Raw genomic sequence first — 14293 nt, forward strand, 5'->3', positions numbered from 1 at the left:
ATAGCAGTCATTACTTTCAGATAGCAGGTGAATAATAATAATGGGAGGCATTTTTGGTCTGAGATAACAATTGACAGTTTTTAGTAAAAAATAAAATGTATAAAGATAATAATGGGTCATTTTATTGGATGATTTGTAACTAGTTTAGTTGGATTAGATGAGGATAGTTTGGACATCTGTGCTAAGTTCCTAGTTTGAAATAAAAGGTTGACTGTAGTGTTTATTCTGGGGTAATGACAACAGTATTTAGTTTGAGATCACGGATATATGAGTATTAATATTTGAGGATTAATGCCATAGTTTAGTGTGAGATGATGAGCGGCAGTGTTTAGTCTCATGATCGCAGGATTATTGGACAGGAAGGGGACAGTACACCCAAAAATGAACATATTGTCATTTACTCAACCCTCTGTATGACTGTGTGACTTTCTTTGTTCTGCAGAACACAAAAGAAGATATTTGGAAAAATTCATCGACTTTAACTGTATGGACAAAAACATTGTTCTTTTAGAGAAAATATCATCTTTTCTTGTCCACAGAAGAAGAAAAAGAAAGTAGTATTTTTATTAGAACTATTACGTTCACATGAAACACACTAAACCTCAATTGACTGCCTTGACCAACTTAATAAATGAGATGGCGAGGGAAACGATGTGAGACGATGCAGACAGATGTTAGAACATGACCAGCTCTACACTTAATTCACACTGGACTTCACAAATGACTCAATCCTCAGATTAATGAACTTTGAATCGATTTGAATCTTGATGTTAAACCTTATCTTGATACTTTATAGCCAGTGATATGATATTTCGACATTGTGAACTGTAAAATAAATAATTTGAAATTAATGGGAAGTATGCAGAGCCCATAACCAGGGGCAGGGTTATTATAGTTCACCAAAACAGCAAAAAAATAAAACAATACAAAAATGGTTTAAAATAAAATATCAAAAACTTTTAACTTATTTTATTCCAGCTAGTTGCTAAGGCAACCTTTGTTATTTTAATTTAGTTTAACTTGATTTACAAACTAATAAAAAAAAAACAATTGACAAAAATCATGACATTAAAAAAAAACACAAAACTAAAAAAAAAAATAAATAAAAAAAAAAAAATAATAATAATAATAATATATATATATATATATGAATGAATAAAAACTATAGTAGTATCTATGATGAATGATACTTAATTAACCTGGGGAGGAACTGACATTACAAACTAATTTAATTTTACTACAAAAACAGACCGTAAATTCACATTTGAACAGTGAATTTACTCAGGATCTGTTCAAGCTGAAACCTTTTGGAAGACCTTTTGGGAAAGTATTTGTTTTGGTGTAAAACATTCAGTAAGTATAACTACAGTATTAACTGTTGTAACTTGCTAGGTAAACCTGTCAATGTTTAAAAATATTCTGCTGTCTAAGGGTAAAGTTTGATCATTTTCCACAGTCAATTGAGTGACTACAAGCCCTCCCTTACCCTGGAATGATCCATGTGATTGATGTAGGGTAACCGTAAGGAAGCTGTAGTTACCCTGGGAAAGTTGGTCCCACAGTACAGTGGCAATATTCATTGAGCTGGCAGTTTTATGTGCCACTCACAGACGGGGTGTGCTCATTGGTTAGAATAAGGCCAGACACTTAAGGAATTCCTAACTGAGGCTCTGCTTTTGGTCCTTAGCTAGTGGTGACGTCCCAGAGTGCAGTTCATGCTGACCAGAGTAAAAATGTTTATACAATCTGCAAAAGGAACTTAAAAACGAGCTCAAGATGAGCAGAGAATCTTCAAACCAAAATCTTTGAAACAAAAGCAAGTGCAAACCGGAGACGTCGATACATTAAGCTCCTCCATGGATGATCATGCAGTCCATGCATACGAAAAGATGTATAAATAGAAAAATAAATGTTTACAAAAATGGCATAGCATCTTTTTTGTTCTCATCCCTTAAAGGTCCCAGTCAAGTGTAACCACACAGTCTCGTTCTGCCAAGTGCAGTGTCTACCACTAGAGATAAAACGCATGCATTCCATGCAGTGCTCTTTGCTTTGCAGGGGTAAAGCGTGAAAGTGGATACATATTTAGATATGAGTATTATGTTTGTCTTTATGTGTTGTTTTGTGCTGTACAAAGTCTGTGGTCATTATAAAGAGTGTGTGTTAGTGCGTCTTTAGGGTGGTGTTCCCCACGTTCCATCGGAGTGGAACCCGTCTCCGGTGGACGAGGGAGGATAAGGTCCGCTGGGGGTAAAGGGATCAGTGTCCGTATCCGACTCACCCTCGGCTAAATATCGGCGGTCGCAGCCCCAGCTTGACCCTGCCGTTAACCCTGAGGCCTTGCCCTTGACCTCCTCTTTCTCGGCGGAGATGCTGAATCCACTGGGCGAGCGTTCCAGCTCTTCGTGAGTGACTGACAACAGTGACAGCGGCGTTCCCACCCTGCGGCCTCCCGATTGGTTGACACTGGATGGGGAGTGGCTTGGCAGTGGGCTGATGGGCAGGACAGTCGGTCTTGGCGGGTGTGCATCAGAACACGTGTAATATGGTGTATTGTGTTGCGGCGGGCCGTAGCTGCAGAACACACGGTCGCCTGCGAGGCTGACAGTCAACGTGGGGTCGCAGCGCTCCAAGGTCATCTGACCGGGACCTGTGAGGTCATGTTGAATATGCATGTCCACCAAGAAATCCAGTTTCTTCTCCATGTCTTCTACCTGTGAGGTGACGACAGAGTTTAGCTAAACAACTTTAACGTACAAAAAGCTGTCTGTCTGAACGTATGAGTACCTGTCTCTCAACCCGCACAAATCTACCCATCATGCTTTGGTCTTCGGCATCTGGCAGGCCTGCTTTGGCAAGATATGACTCATGTCTGAGAGAGAAAAACAGAGAGGAAAAGTGAATCAAGTGTTCAAATGAGAATGGCTGTAGCTCTGTAATTAAAAAAAAAATATACTAAATTATTAATATATTATAAATTGCAAGAACTCTTCATTCAGTATAGGAATTATTAGAAGGCATTAATATATAGTAATATATTAATATAGTTTTAAACTTAATACAAATATAAAATATTTACCTGGGTGACTGCTGGGTGGGGTATGGAAATGGTGGTTTCTGGGGTTTCTTGTGTTTTGGAGTGAGAGACGGTCCTGGTGTCAGTATCAGATCTAGTCTAAATATGAAACAAATAGCAAATATTAGTGGATACTAGAAGATTATATAGTACAGTTTAAATGATGCAAGTAAACAATTTGAAATGGAAAAAGTTTGACTCCTAATTTTACCATCATAAAGTAATTTAAAAGTTTTCATATATAAATGTTTCAATGTGTGTGTGTGTGTGTGTGTGTGTGTGTTACTGACCGTGTCTGTAGATATTTGATTCTGGTGAGCATGTCCAGGTGTCCTGCAGAATACTGCTCAATCACGTCCTTTACATCATACGGCCTCAGAGTCTCCTTAAAACGCTTCTTACTCAGCAGGAATATTACGATCCTTCAAAATAAGAAAAATTAAGAGGAAAATTTTTTAAAATAGTTAAACCTTGAATTTAGAACAACTGAAAGATCTGTTAAGATATAAATGATGATGTATGTGCATGTTTAATACCATTAAAATTATTTTTTATGTCTTTTGTACATCAATTTAAGTAAAAGTGTCTGCTAAACGCAGAGATGTAAATGTAATGCTCACCAAGGCTGTGTATATTTGATAAAAAAATACAGTAAAAACAGTAATGTTGTGAAATATTACAATTTAAAATAACTGTTTCAACTTTAAAATATTTAAAAAATAGTTTATTCCATTGATGGCGAAGCAGAATTTTCAGCCGTCATTCCACAAATCATAATATGCTGATTTGCTGCTCAAGAAAAATTTCCCATTAATATCAATGTTGAAACAGTTAATACTGTATATTAACAGTTAATGCTGCTTAATATATTTTTTTCAGAGTTTTATGAAGAATATAAAGTTCCAAAGAACAGCTTTTTTGTACCAAATGTAGAAGTATGTGATGCTACTTTTGATCAATTTATTGCTGAATAAAAGCTCAATTTATTACTGTACAAAATTATTATTATTTTTTTTTTTTAATCTTAGTAAACTGAAACTTTTGAACGGCAGTGTAGGACCGAAAAAAAAAGCATATAAAATAAACAAAATAATTAAAGAAAGAAAATAAATTGAAAAAAGATCACAGGTAATTTTTAAGGATTATAAATATGATATAATCTCTGTATACCGCAGTGCTCTTATGACTAATTTGAGAGTTGGAATCATCTCCTCCAGCAGTATGTCCGGTGGGAAGCCCTTCTCCTCAGGAGTTGGATCAGGCAAACCACCTGTATCTGCAACGAAGCAACAAAACAAGGTTAGATTAATTGCATTGTGTAAATGTCTACTATGCTTAAAATTACAATTAAATTTACATTTCTTGCATTATTGACAATCCATTTTCCTGTTTAACACTGTAAGGGTGCTTTGATACAACCAGTATTGTACAAAGCGCTATACAAATAAACGTGACTTGACTTTACTATACTTGAGGATATCTACAGTGTGTAAATAGCTAAGAGTGTGTTTATGTATATTGTGCATGCATATTAACTGTACAGGTGTTTGAGAGTGTTTACAGGTCTGTTGATACTGTTTTTTCTAAGTATGCACTAGTTTAATACTTTAAAAAAGCTTAGCTTTTAAAAATGCATCTTGAGTATGTGAATGATGTGTGCGTGCGTGTGTGTGTGTGTGTGTGTGTCTTACCCTCTGAGCTCTGTCTCATGGCGTAGGCCTTCATTCTGAAAGCAGTTCTGAATCTCTCTCTGTTACTGAACCCTGCTGGTTTGCCCTCTTTTGATGGACTCTCCTCAGCCACCTCTGCTGGCCCGCAGTTCCCTGACACACTTTCAGGATTGGCAGTAGGCATCATCACACGGGCCCTTACCATCGACGGTCTCGGAGTTGACAGCCGCACACGTTCCAACAAACTCAACTTCTGACTGAGGAAGAGACAGGGTAACAGATGAGTTGAATCTCAGAGCTCTGAACATATTTCGTTAATATTCCTAATCATTTTGTAATTCTTATTCGGTCTCATTGTCTGTTAGAAGTCAATGAAAAGGAATTGATGATGATATTGTTGCATCCCTTAAAGCACACATATGTCTTGTCGATGACAGTAAAGACATCCATAGTTTCACAAAAGAGTTCTATTTCAAATAAATGCTCATTATTAAAATTTATCACAAGGGCAACTTTTCAGGCACCATTGCCCAGCAACAGGCAGGAAATGGACCACAGGCTGAGATGTACAATTATTTTAGACGTCAACTTTTCCTCGACATCTACAACTGCTGGCCATTTAATGATAAAATTTGTGATCAAAAAAAAAAAAAAAAAAAAATATATATATATATATATAAAATACTAAATTGATTAATATAATACAATACATTGATTATAATCTATATTATTATAATAAATTGATAAAAAAAATTACATATTAATAATTGTATAATATAATCAACATATTGGAATGATTTCTGAAGGATCATGTGACACTGAAGACTGGAGTAATTATGCTGATTTGCCATCACAGGAATAAATTACATTTTAAAATATGTTCTAATAGAAAACTGTTATTTTAAATTTAAATAATATTCAAATTTACAGCATTTTTGATCAAATAAATGCACGGTTAATGAGAGACTATATATGACTTCTGTCTTAAATGGATTGAAAACTAATTTTAACTTTCAAGCCAGACTGTCGAAGGAAAGTTCATCTTAACAAACTTTACTTTTCTAGTTTAATATAAGAGTATGCAGGCAGTACGTCTATGCAAAGGTGCACAAAAACCCTGGGGAATCTGTTAGCCTTAATGCGATCCTGCACAAACTCACACTCTTCCTGCAGGAAAAACTAAACTCACACTCTTCCTGCAGGAGAAACTAAACTCACACTCTTCCTGCAGGAGAAACTAAACTCACACTCTTCCTGCAGGAGAAACTAAACCCTTTCAAAGAAACAACGCAGGCCATTCTACTGTAAAGGCTCCCCAAAGATTGACACACACACATGCATGTGTGCGTGTTTATTTGTACCAGTATGTCAGGTTTTGCTTACATTGTGGGAACAAAATGTCTGTAAATGGATGGAAAGATCAGAAATCGACTACATACTCAAAATATTTTGTGTGGAGATTTGGCTCAAAGGATTCAAATTAACTATCCATTATCGATTTTTTTTTCACTGATTACTTTTGAAAAAGCAACACTTCCCTTCCATAGTCTTAATTAAACAAAAATGCAAAGCAAAACTTTATTTTGGTATGGAGCCACAAAAGGGACATGGGGATATAAAAAAAATAGATGAGAGGAAAAAATTATATTCCAAAGCTTTTTCGTTTTCTCGTAAACTTTTGTTTTCCCTGAGAAAAGGTTTTTGTTTGCAAAACTTTTGCATTCCTCTGATAAAGTTTGCATTTGTTTTCAAATATTTTCAAATATAGCACTCAATCCAACTCTCGCTGCTGTTTCTATCTGTAAGTCTTTCCTCTTTTAACAAATGGACTGTCAGGCCAGTGTCCAGGTCAAGGACAACTGATTCTCATGATTATTATATACGTAGTCCATCTTTGTCAAGGCTCATCATGCTTAGATCACTAATAACAGTTCCCATCATTTTCCTCACAATGACACAGACGTCACACATCCAGCCATTAAATTCTCCCACACACACTCATGTTCCCTCTCCCTTGCTATGCGTTGACACTATCATTTATCAGTGATCCATAATTCACTCGTTTCTAATGGACTCTAATATCATCATATATAGAACTACTGTCCACATGTCCCCCAACTGAGAAACGAGCTCTCACAATCTCTCACACACAGAAACGCACTGCTGGTCATGACGCCTTTGGCACTGAATTAATGGAGGTGGTGGTTATTAGGAGTTATTTAAGGAAACACATTTCACAGAATCATTCATCTCACACTCACAAAACAATGAACGAGGGACAGAGGGAATAAGAACGAAAGAGGGACTTACCTAGCCATAACCTCAAGAGGCTCCTTCCTGCAGGAGACAGAAACAACACACACATTCTGTTAGACTTTATGATTTATGACAATTTATGATTGTATTTATGTATTTATGACATAATTCTCTTCATTTTCACCAAATGACCACTAGAGTGTATTAGAATATTCACATATACAAAAAAAATATTCATTTAACTGTGGTAATGTTTTCTAATAATTATGAAATTATATTATTATATTATTGAATATGAGATTTAATGTACCAAAAAATTATGTAACATCAATAGAATAGTGCTAGTTATAGTTTGTTTATTGGTTGCTAGTAATACGCAACTGAAATCACAATGGAATTGTCATTAAGGAAGCATTATGAATAATTGATAAATTAAAAAATATTTTTAAGAGATTTAAAGAGTTAGCATTATTTGTTATTTTTGTTTTCAATTTATTTGAAAAAAATTATTCATTTTTTTTTGTATGTGCTTTTCTCATATGTTTCTTTGTAAATATTACGATATATGTTTAATTAAGGTTTATTTCAATTTTAGTTTATTTATTTCCAGTTAGTAACTTTAGTGTTTCAACTTATTTCTGTTAGTTGCCAAAGAAAAATTCCTATACTGCATTTAATGTTTGAACTATTTTGAATTTATCAAAACAAGCATCACAATTTTCACTGATTTATTGAAAGTTAATGTCACCTTATGAGAAGATTTAAATATACTAAATTAAGGCTTACTTACTACAATTTTTTTTTCTTATTGATACACTTTATATCTGCTATTCAGGGTCCAGCCCGAGTTTCTTTGTCATTATGATGGAAAAGTAAACTGTCCACGCACAAGTACCTCACTGTAACCTCTAGCAGACCTGCAGATGATGCTGTGGCTGCATGCAGACAATGAACATTAAAAAGAGATGCACAGAGAATAAAACAAGTGAAATCATAAAAATCATAAAACAACCCAGGCATAATATGAAATCATAATGGTGACAAACATAAAGGCAAGCCCCTCTAAACAAAAATTATATATGAATGCTAAAATATTCAAATGATGTTTGTTTTGTGAGTGATGTATACCTGAAGCATGGCAGAGAGATCACAGTCTCATAGAATCTCCATGTGGCGATGAGATCATCTCTGACGGGGTTGGTGGAGTAGTATCTCCATGCAGCCTGAAATCAAAAGTCAGTACTGAATATTAAGCAAATGTGCTGTTGTGAAATGTGCTTAAAGCTGTGAATTAACTGCTGATTTAAGTTTATGATGTTTCTGGTTACCTGTATTAATGAGGCTGCAGGATTTCTGCGTTTCTCAAAGTGTTTCTGCCTGTGCTGTTCCTGAACCTTCAGGGCCAACCCAGAACCAAGAATACCCTACAAAAATAACCAGACTTTAGCATAAACTGAATGATGTTCCGCTCCTACGGCCCAAACTAAAATCTCTCTTTAGAGTTAGAGTTTTTTTTTTTCACTTTGTCTTGTAAGACTGATAACAGTTACTGATTGTTTGTTCATATGACAAAGTGTTTTTAAAAATACATTTGATGACTTTTGTCAGTAATATTTTATTTAAAATTAATGAATAAATGTAAACCATGTTTTTGTTTAGTATTGTTGTTTAATATATAGTCATGGGTCAATTAATATATTACATTTATGCTGCCTCTAAAAGAAAAGTTATTCAAAAGTCTGTGTAAACACACCTTTCCCAAAAAAGTTTTGAGCTGGGTTACTCTCAAAATCATTGGAATTGTAAAGGAACTTAAATCTTTAAAGGGATAGCTCACCCAAAAATTTAAGTTACCAAGCTCAAGTCATCCTAGGTGTATATGACTACAATCAGAGTTATATTACAAAAATTCCATGCTTTTAGACTGGCATTGAATGGTGGTCAAGATTTTGAAGCCCAAAAAGTGCATCCATCCATCATAAAAAGTACTCCACGCGGCTCTGGGGGGTTAATAAAGGCCTTCTGAAATGCTAAGGAAAATATCCATATTTTAAAACTTTATAAACTGTTGTAAGGACATTTTTTGATATAACTGTATTTGACTGAAAGATGAAAGTCATATAGCCCTAGGATGGCTTGAGGTTAAGTATATAATGGCATAATTAAAAATTTTGGGTGAACTATCTCTTTTAAGAGGAAAAGCAGATACCGCCGTATTAACCACCTTATTTCACAGCACGGAAGCACGCTATTTTCTTTGAATGTGCAATACTTTCTTTATCATTTGAGCTATAGATAAATAACCAGAAGAATAATAGCGTGTAGTGAAAGCTAAAAATATTTTACTCTGTTTATAATTATAAAAATTTTATTAAATAAGGATAACAGTTGCCATTTTGCAATATAACTGGAGGCAGATGACGCTGTAAGTTACAAATGGCCACATCTCTCTCACGTTAAAAATAAGGTGGATAGTCTAGTGGTTATATTGTCATTTGTAACAGTGTTAATGTACATTTAGAGAAAAAAAGGAACTGTACTCACGGCTGGAAGAGCAAAAAAACGACACACCGATAAGAGCGAAGGTCCCGGCTAAAAGACGCCCTGCCCATGTTTTCGGGGTCTTGTCACCGTAACCGATGGTTGTCAAGGTGATCTGACACAGGAGTGAAATCATATGTCATCAGTGTGATTAGCACGACTAAGAGCCAAAGTACTTGAGCTGTAAAACCATTAAAAAGGTAGTTTTAATGGAGCTGCTGTTAATGTTACGAAAGGTGGTATAAATGGGGCTGCTATAAAACCATCACAGTCACGTGTACTAATGAAACTTATGTAAAACTGTCACGAATAATAGTATTGTTAATGGAGCTGCTGTAAAAGGAATTGCCTCCCTTTTTTTTTTTTTACTTTTGTAATTGTGACACCCAATGGTTCAGATTTTCTCTCCCATTAAATTGACTTTTGCTTTTCAACATGGAGGAAAGATACTATTGTTCTTTACCATAGCATCTCAAAAACGGAAAAATCACTAAACAGGTGCATAAAGCATTGTTCAATACAAATAATAAAAATAAAAATATGCATCTGATCTTTTTTTTTACATTCACTTATAAAAGATTGAAAAAGTAACATAACACAACTCAATATAATGCAGTTTTGGTAAAAAAAAATCTAAAGTAGCAATGTATGAATAAAAAAAAAAAAGATCAGCTTAAATTGAGTTAAAATTAAGCTAAAATCACAAAACCAGTGCAAAAGGGAAGAGAGAAGAGTTAAAGAGTAAATGTATCTTAATCATAATTGTAGGGATGTTTTTTCCTCATTCAAATCAATCATATATTTGCTTAAGAAAAAAAAATTCACAAATATATATTTTACTAAATATATACACATATATATATATATATATATATATATATATATATATATATATATATATATATATATATATATATATATATATATATATATATATATATATATATATATATATATATATATATACATATACATACATTCACTCTTAAAAATAAGTTTTTTTAAAATACAGTGCATAACCCAGTAAGTAATGCAGGTTTGATATTAATGTTAAAGTGGTCATCAAAGCTTTGGTGTTTTGTAATGTTTTGTAAAATGTTTTGTAAAAAATAAAAAATTAAAATTTTTCCCCAGTTTGTTGAAATTAATTTACGAGGTGTTCACAATTCAATTTTAAAAGGTCTGAATGCATGTGATAGCTGTGCGTCATTCTCACCAGTCCCCACCAGAGGGCGTCTGCATAGGTATCAAAGTCCTGCGGGGCCGGTGTCGTTGAGGAGCCCTCGGTGTCTGTTAGCCCCATGGTAGCGTCATCCTTCTCAACCAGGTACACCAGGAAGGAAGCCAGGATCAATGACAGGAAGCCGATGTACCACGCTGTGATCAGCTCCTGACCGCACACATCAGACGGGAAACACACACACAGCAGTGCTGAGATCAAACTTCACCAGACACTGATATCGGATTGTTTGTGCTTGCGTATGTACTTTTCATGTCTGTGTATCGCAGACCATAGCATTTTGAGGGATGTGTGTGTGTGTGTGTGTGTGTGTGTATTGGATTGTGTGCATACTGCCGACCCCATAGGTTTATTTGAGCATGCTTGACATGATTAAAACAAGCAAGATGTGCTCTTAGATGTTGATCAAGAGGCAAAGACCTGTTGGCATACATCACATCATGTGTGTGGATACCTTGCTGTGTGTGTATATTGCAGATCCTAGCAGTTTCCAGGTTCCTCCGCGGCGGTCCATCCGTAACATTCGTAGGATCTGCAGGAAGCGCAGACTGCGCAGCGACGTGGCCAACACATTTCCCTGGTTTCGTACGGCAACCACCGGCACCGAAGCAATCAGTACAAAGATATCTGACAACATAGAGAGTACCCACACTCTCAGAAAAAAGGTACAAAAGTTGTCACTGGGGCGGTACCTTTTCAAAATGCACATCTTTGTACCTAAAGAGTTCATATTGGTACCTAAGAGGTACAAAAGTGTACCTTTTGAAAAGGTACCACCCCACCTTTTGTACCTTTTTTTCTGAGAGTGCATAGTGCACATAGGGGATATACTGTCTCTTCTGCTCACTAATGCTGCATTTATTTAATTAAAAATACAGTAAAAACTTAATATTGTCATTATTGTATGTTATTACAATTTAAAAAACTATTTTTTATTTGAATATATTTTAAAATGTAATTTATTGCTGTGTGGACAAAGCTACATTATTTTAATATGTTGCTTAGATTTTTTTTTTTACCATCAATGTTGAAAACTGTTGAGCTGTTTAATATTTTTGTGTTCTTTTGATGAATAAAAAAATTAAAGGGGTCATGTGATGCTTTTTTAAATATCATTATTTTGTTTATTTGGTGTAACAGAATATGTTGACACGCTTTAATGTTTAAAAAACACATTATTTTTCAAATACTGTACAGTATTGTAGGTCCTCTATGCCCCATCTCTCTCAAATGTGTAGTTTTGTTCAAAGTCCCTCCTTCCGACAAGCACAGTCTGCTCTGATTGGCCAACTGACCTAGTGCACTGTGATTGGCCGAACACTGCAAGCACTCATCGGAAATGTAACGCCCCTTTCCATAATCACAAGCTTCATCTTTCAAAATAAATGTAAAGACAGTTAATACTGTCCTTAGTTTTACCATCAGTTCAAGCCTGAAAGAGGAACAGAGTGGAGAGACAGACACAGTGATGAAGCTCATATGTGTTTGCAGTACACAAGCCACGGACGGTTAAGACCACTGACTCCATTGTGTGACCCTGTCTCTCTCTCTCCCTCTCACACGTGCACACACACAAAATGTGCAAAACTCCGCATTTGAACATTCTATAGCACATACAGTACTTTAAATCTAATAACAAAACATACTTACAGCTGATTCAGAAGTGCCAGATTGTCGTAACAAAGTCAGAATTAACTGTGGTTTATGAAACCACGCCTTCTTTCTTTGCGTGAACATTTGGGCGGCATTACACAAATATTTTCACATAGTGACATAGACATGTGGATGTGTGTTTGATTGAGCCATTTTAGGGGGGCGTGACAGAGTCTATAAAGAATATCTCTTTGGATTTGAGACTTTAGTTATTGCAACTTTACAGATCTTCTTCACGCACCAAGAGCTTGTAACACGCCAAAGAGAAATGAAAAATTTGAATTGCATCATACGACCCCTTTAAAAGAACAGTTTATATTTAAAATAGAAATCTTTTATAAAATTATAAATCTCTTTACGGTCACTTTTGATCAATTTAGTGTGTCCTTGATGAATGAAAGGATTCTTTTTTTTTTAACTCCAAGTGAATGTGCATACTGTATGTGCGTGTTTCAAAGTGACTGTGTGGTTGTTTGGGTCAGTGTGTTCAGCTCACCCAGGACACACAGCGGTTTGCGGGCGAATTTGAGCCGTCCTCTCCAGCCCTTATATCGACAGCAGCAGCCAGCGGCCCATATCCTCAATGCAAACTCGCCTCCAAAAATAAAGATTGTAAATGTCTCCTACAGTTGGGAGAAACATCCAGTCATTTTCCTCTCAACCATTCAATCTCACAAGCAAACACTGAATTTGCTATGAAGAGATTAAATAAACTCACCAGAATCACCAGCCAGTGAGCCGAATCTTCCTCATGCTCTTTGAACGTTGTTAAAATTGACAGAATCAGACATCCCAAAACAATCAGAAACCTAGAGATCCAGAAACAGATAGTGAGCAGAATCTTATCTTATGTATATGTATGTATGTATAAAACTTAATAATCTAAATAAAGATAAATAATCTAAAACTAATAAATAAAATACTATAAAAAAAACTTTAAATAAATTAAAGTGAAAACCAAAAATGTGAAAATCTAATTCAAAATCTTAACAAAAATATAACAGTATATAATTGATACTTAAATAACACTGCCTTTGACCAGACTGCAAATTGTAATTTTATATATTAACATATCAGTTGGAAAAAAACTGGGATGAAGATCTTTTTTAGTTGCTATGGATACCTCAGCTGAGTCATGCTAATTATAATTTTTTTTTTTTCTTGTCAGAAAGACCTGCTACGTAGTTATAAATTATAATGATATCATTCTACCAGCAGAGGGGGCTGCTGAATACACTGCACTGTATTGGAAGAGAGAGAGAGAGAGAGAGAGAGGGAAGTATTGTAAATGTCCATTATTCAGCAAATAACAAGTCGGCATTAAAATGAAATTTCCACCTATTTAATAAATTATAGTTATAGCTGTTATCTTATTATTCATCCATGCATGTCTCATTTTACACAACGTTAAAGCTTTAGAAATACTGGAACACAGTATAGTACACATAGATTTATGTGAGCCATACATTGATTATAATGCAACATGCAAATTTTTGGGGGGTGAAATAAACCTTAAGCAAGTATTTAGTGCCAAATACTTAAACACAGAAACACAACCATTGTGTTTATTTAGTATAAATGTGTGCAATGATTTGTGTATGCAAGTGACTAAGTCTAAGGCGCTGTCCTTCGATGCCATTTTCTGCAGCGTTGTTCTGTTACGTCTGGGCATCCAGCAGAGCACACATGCAGACGCACATATTTCCCTTATCATCCTCACTCTATTTGTCAGTTGACCTGTTGGCAGTTACTATGGTTTCGCATTTGTAGGTTATATCTGTGCTGTTTCCATGGTTACACATATTCATCTCACACACACATACACACTGCTACATGCTCAGCATCTGGTCTCCAGTG

General features: G+C 35.1%; 1 pseudogene; it reads right to left on the bottom strand.

Annotated features, from left to right (window-relative positions):
• Positions 1-1206: 1206 nt before the first annotated feature.
• LOC113120794 (potassium voltage-gated channel subfamily KQT member 3-like) overlaps positions 1207-14293 on the bottom strand; it is a 31119-nt pseudogene continuing 18032 nt past the window's right edge.

This window comes from Carassius auratus, chromosome 2, assembly GCF_003368295.1.
Source record: "Carassius auratus strain Wakin chromosome 2, ASM336829v1, whole genome shotgun sequence".
Taxonomy (NCBI): Eukaryota; Metazoa; Chordata; class Actinopteri; order Cypriniformes; family Cyprinidae; genus Carassius; species Carassius auratus.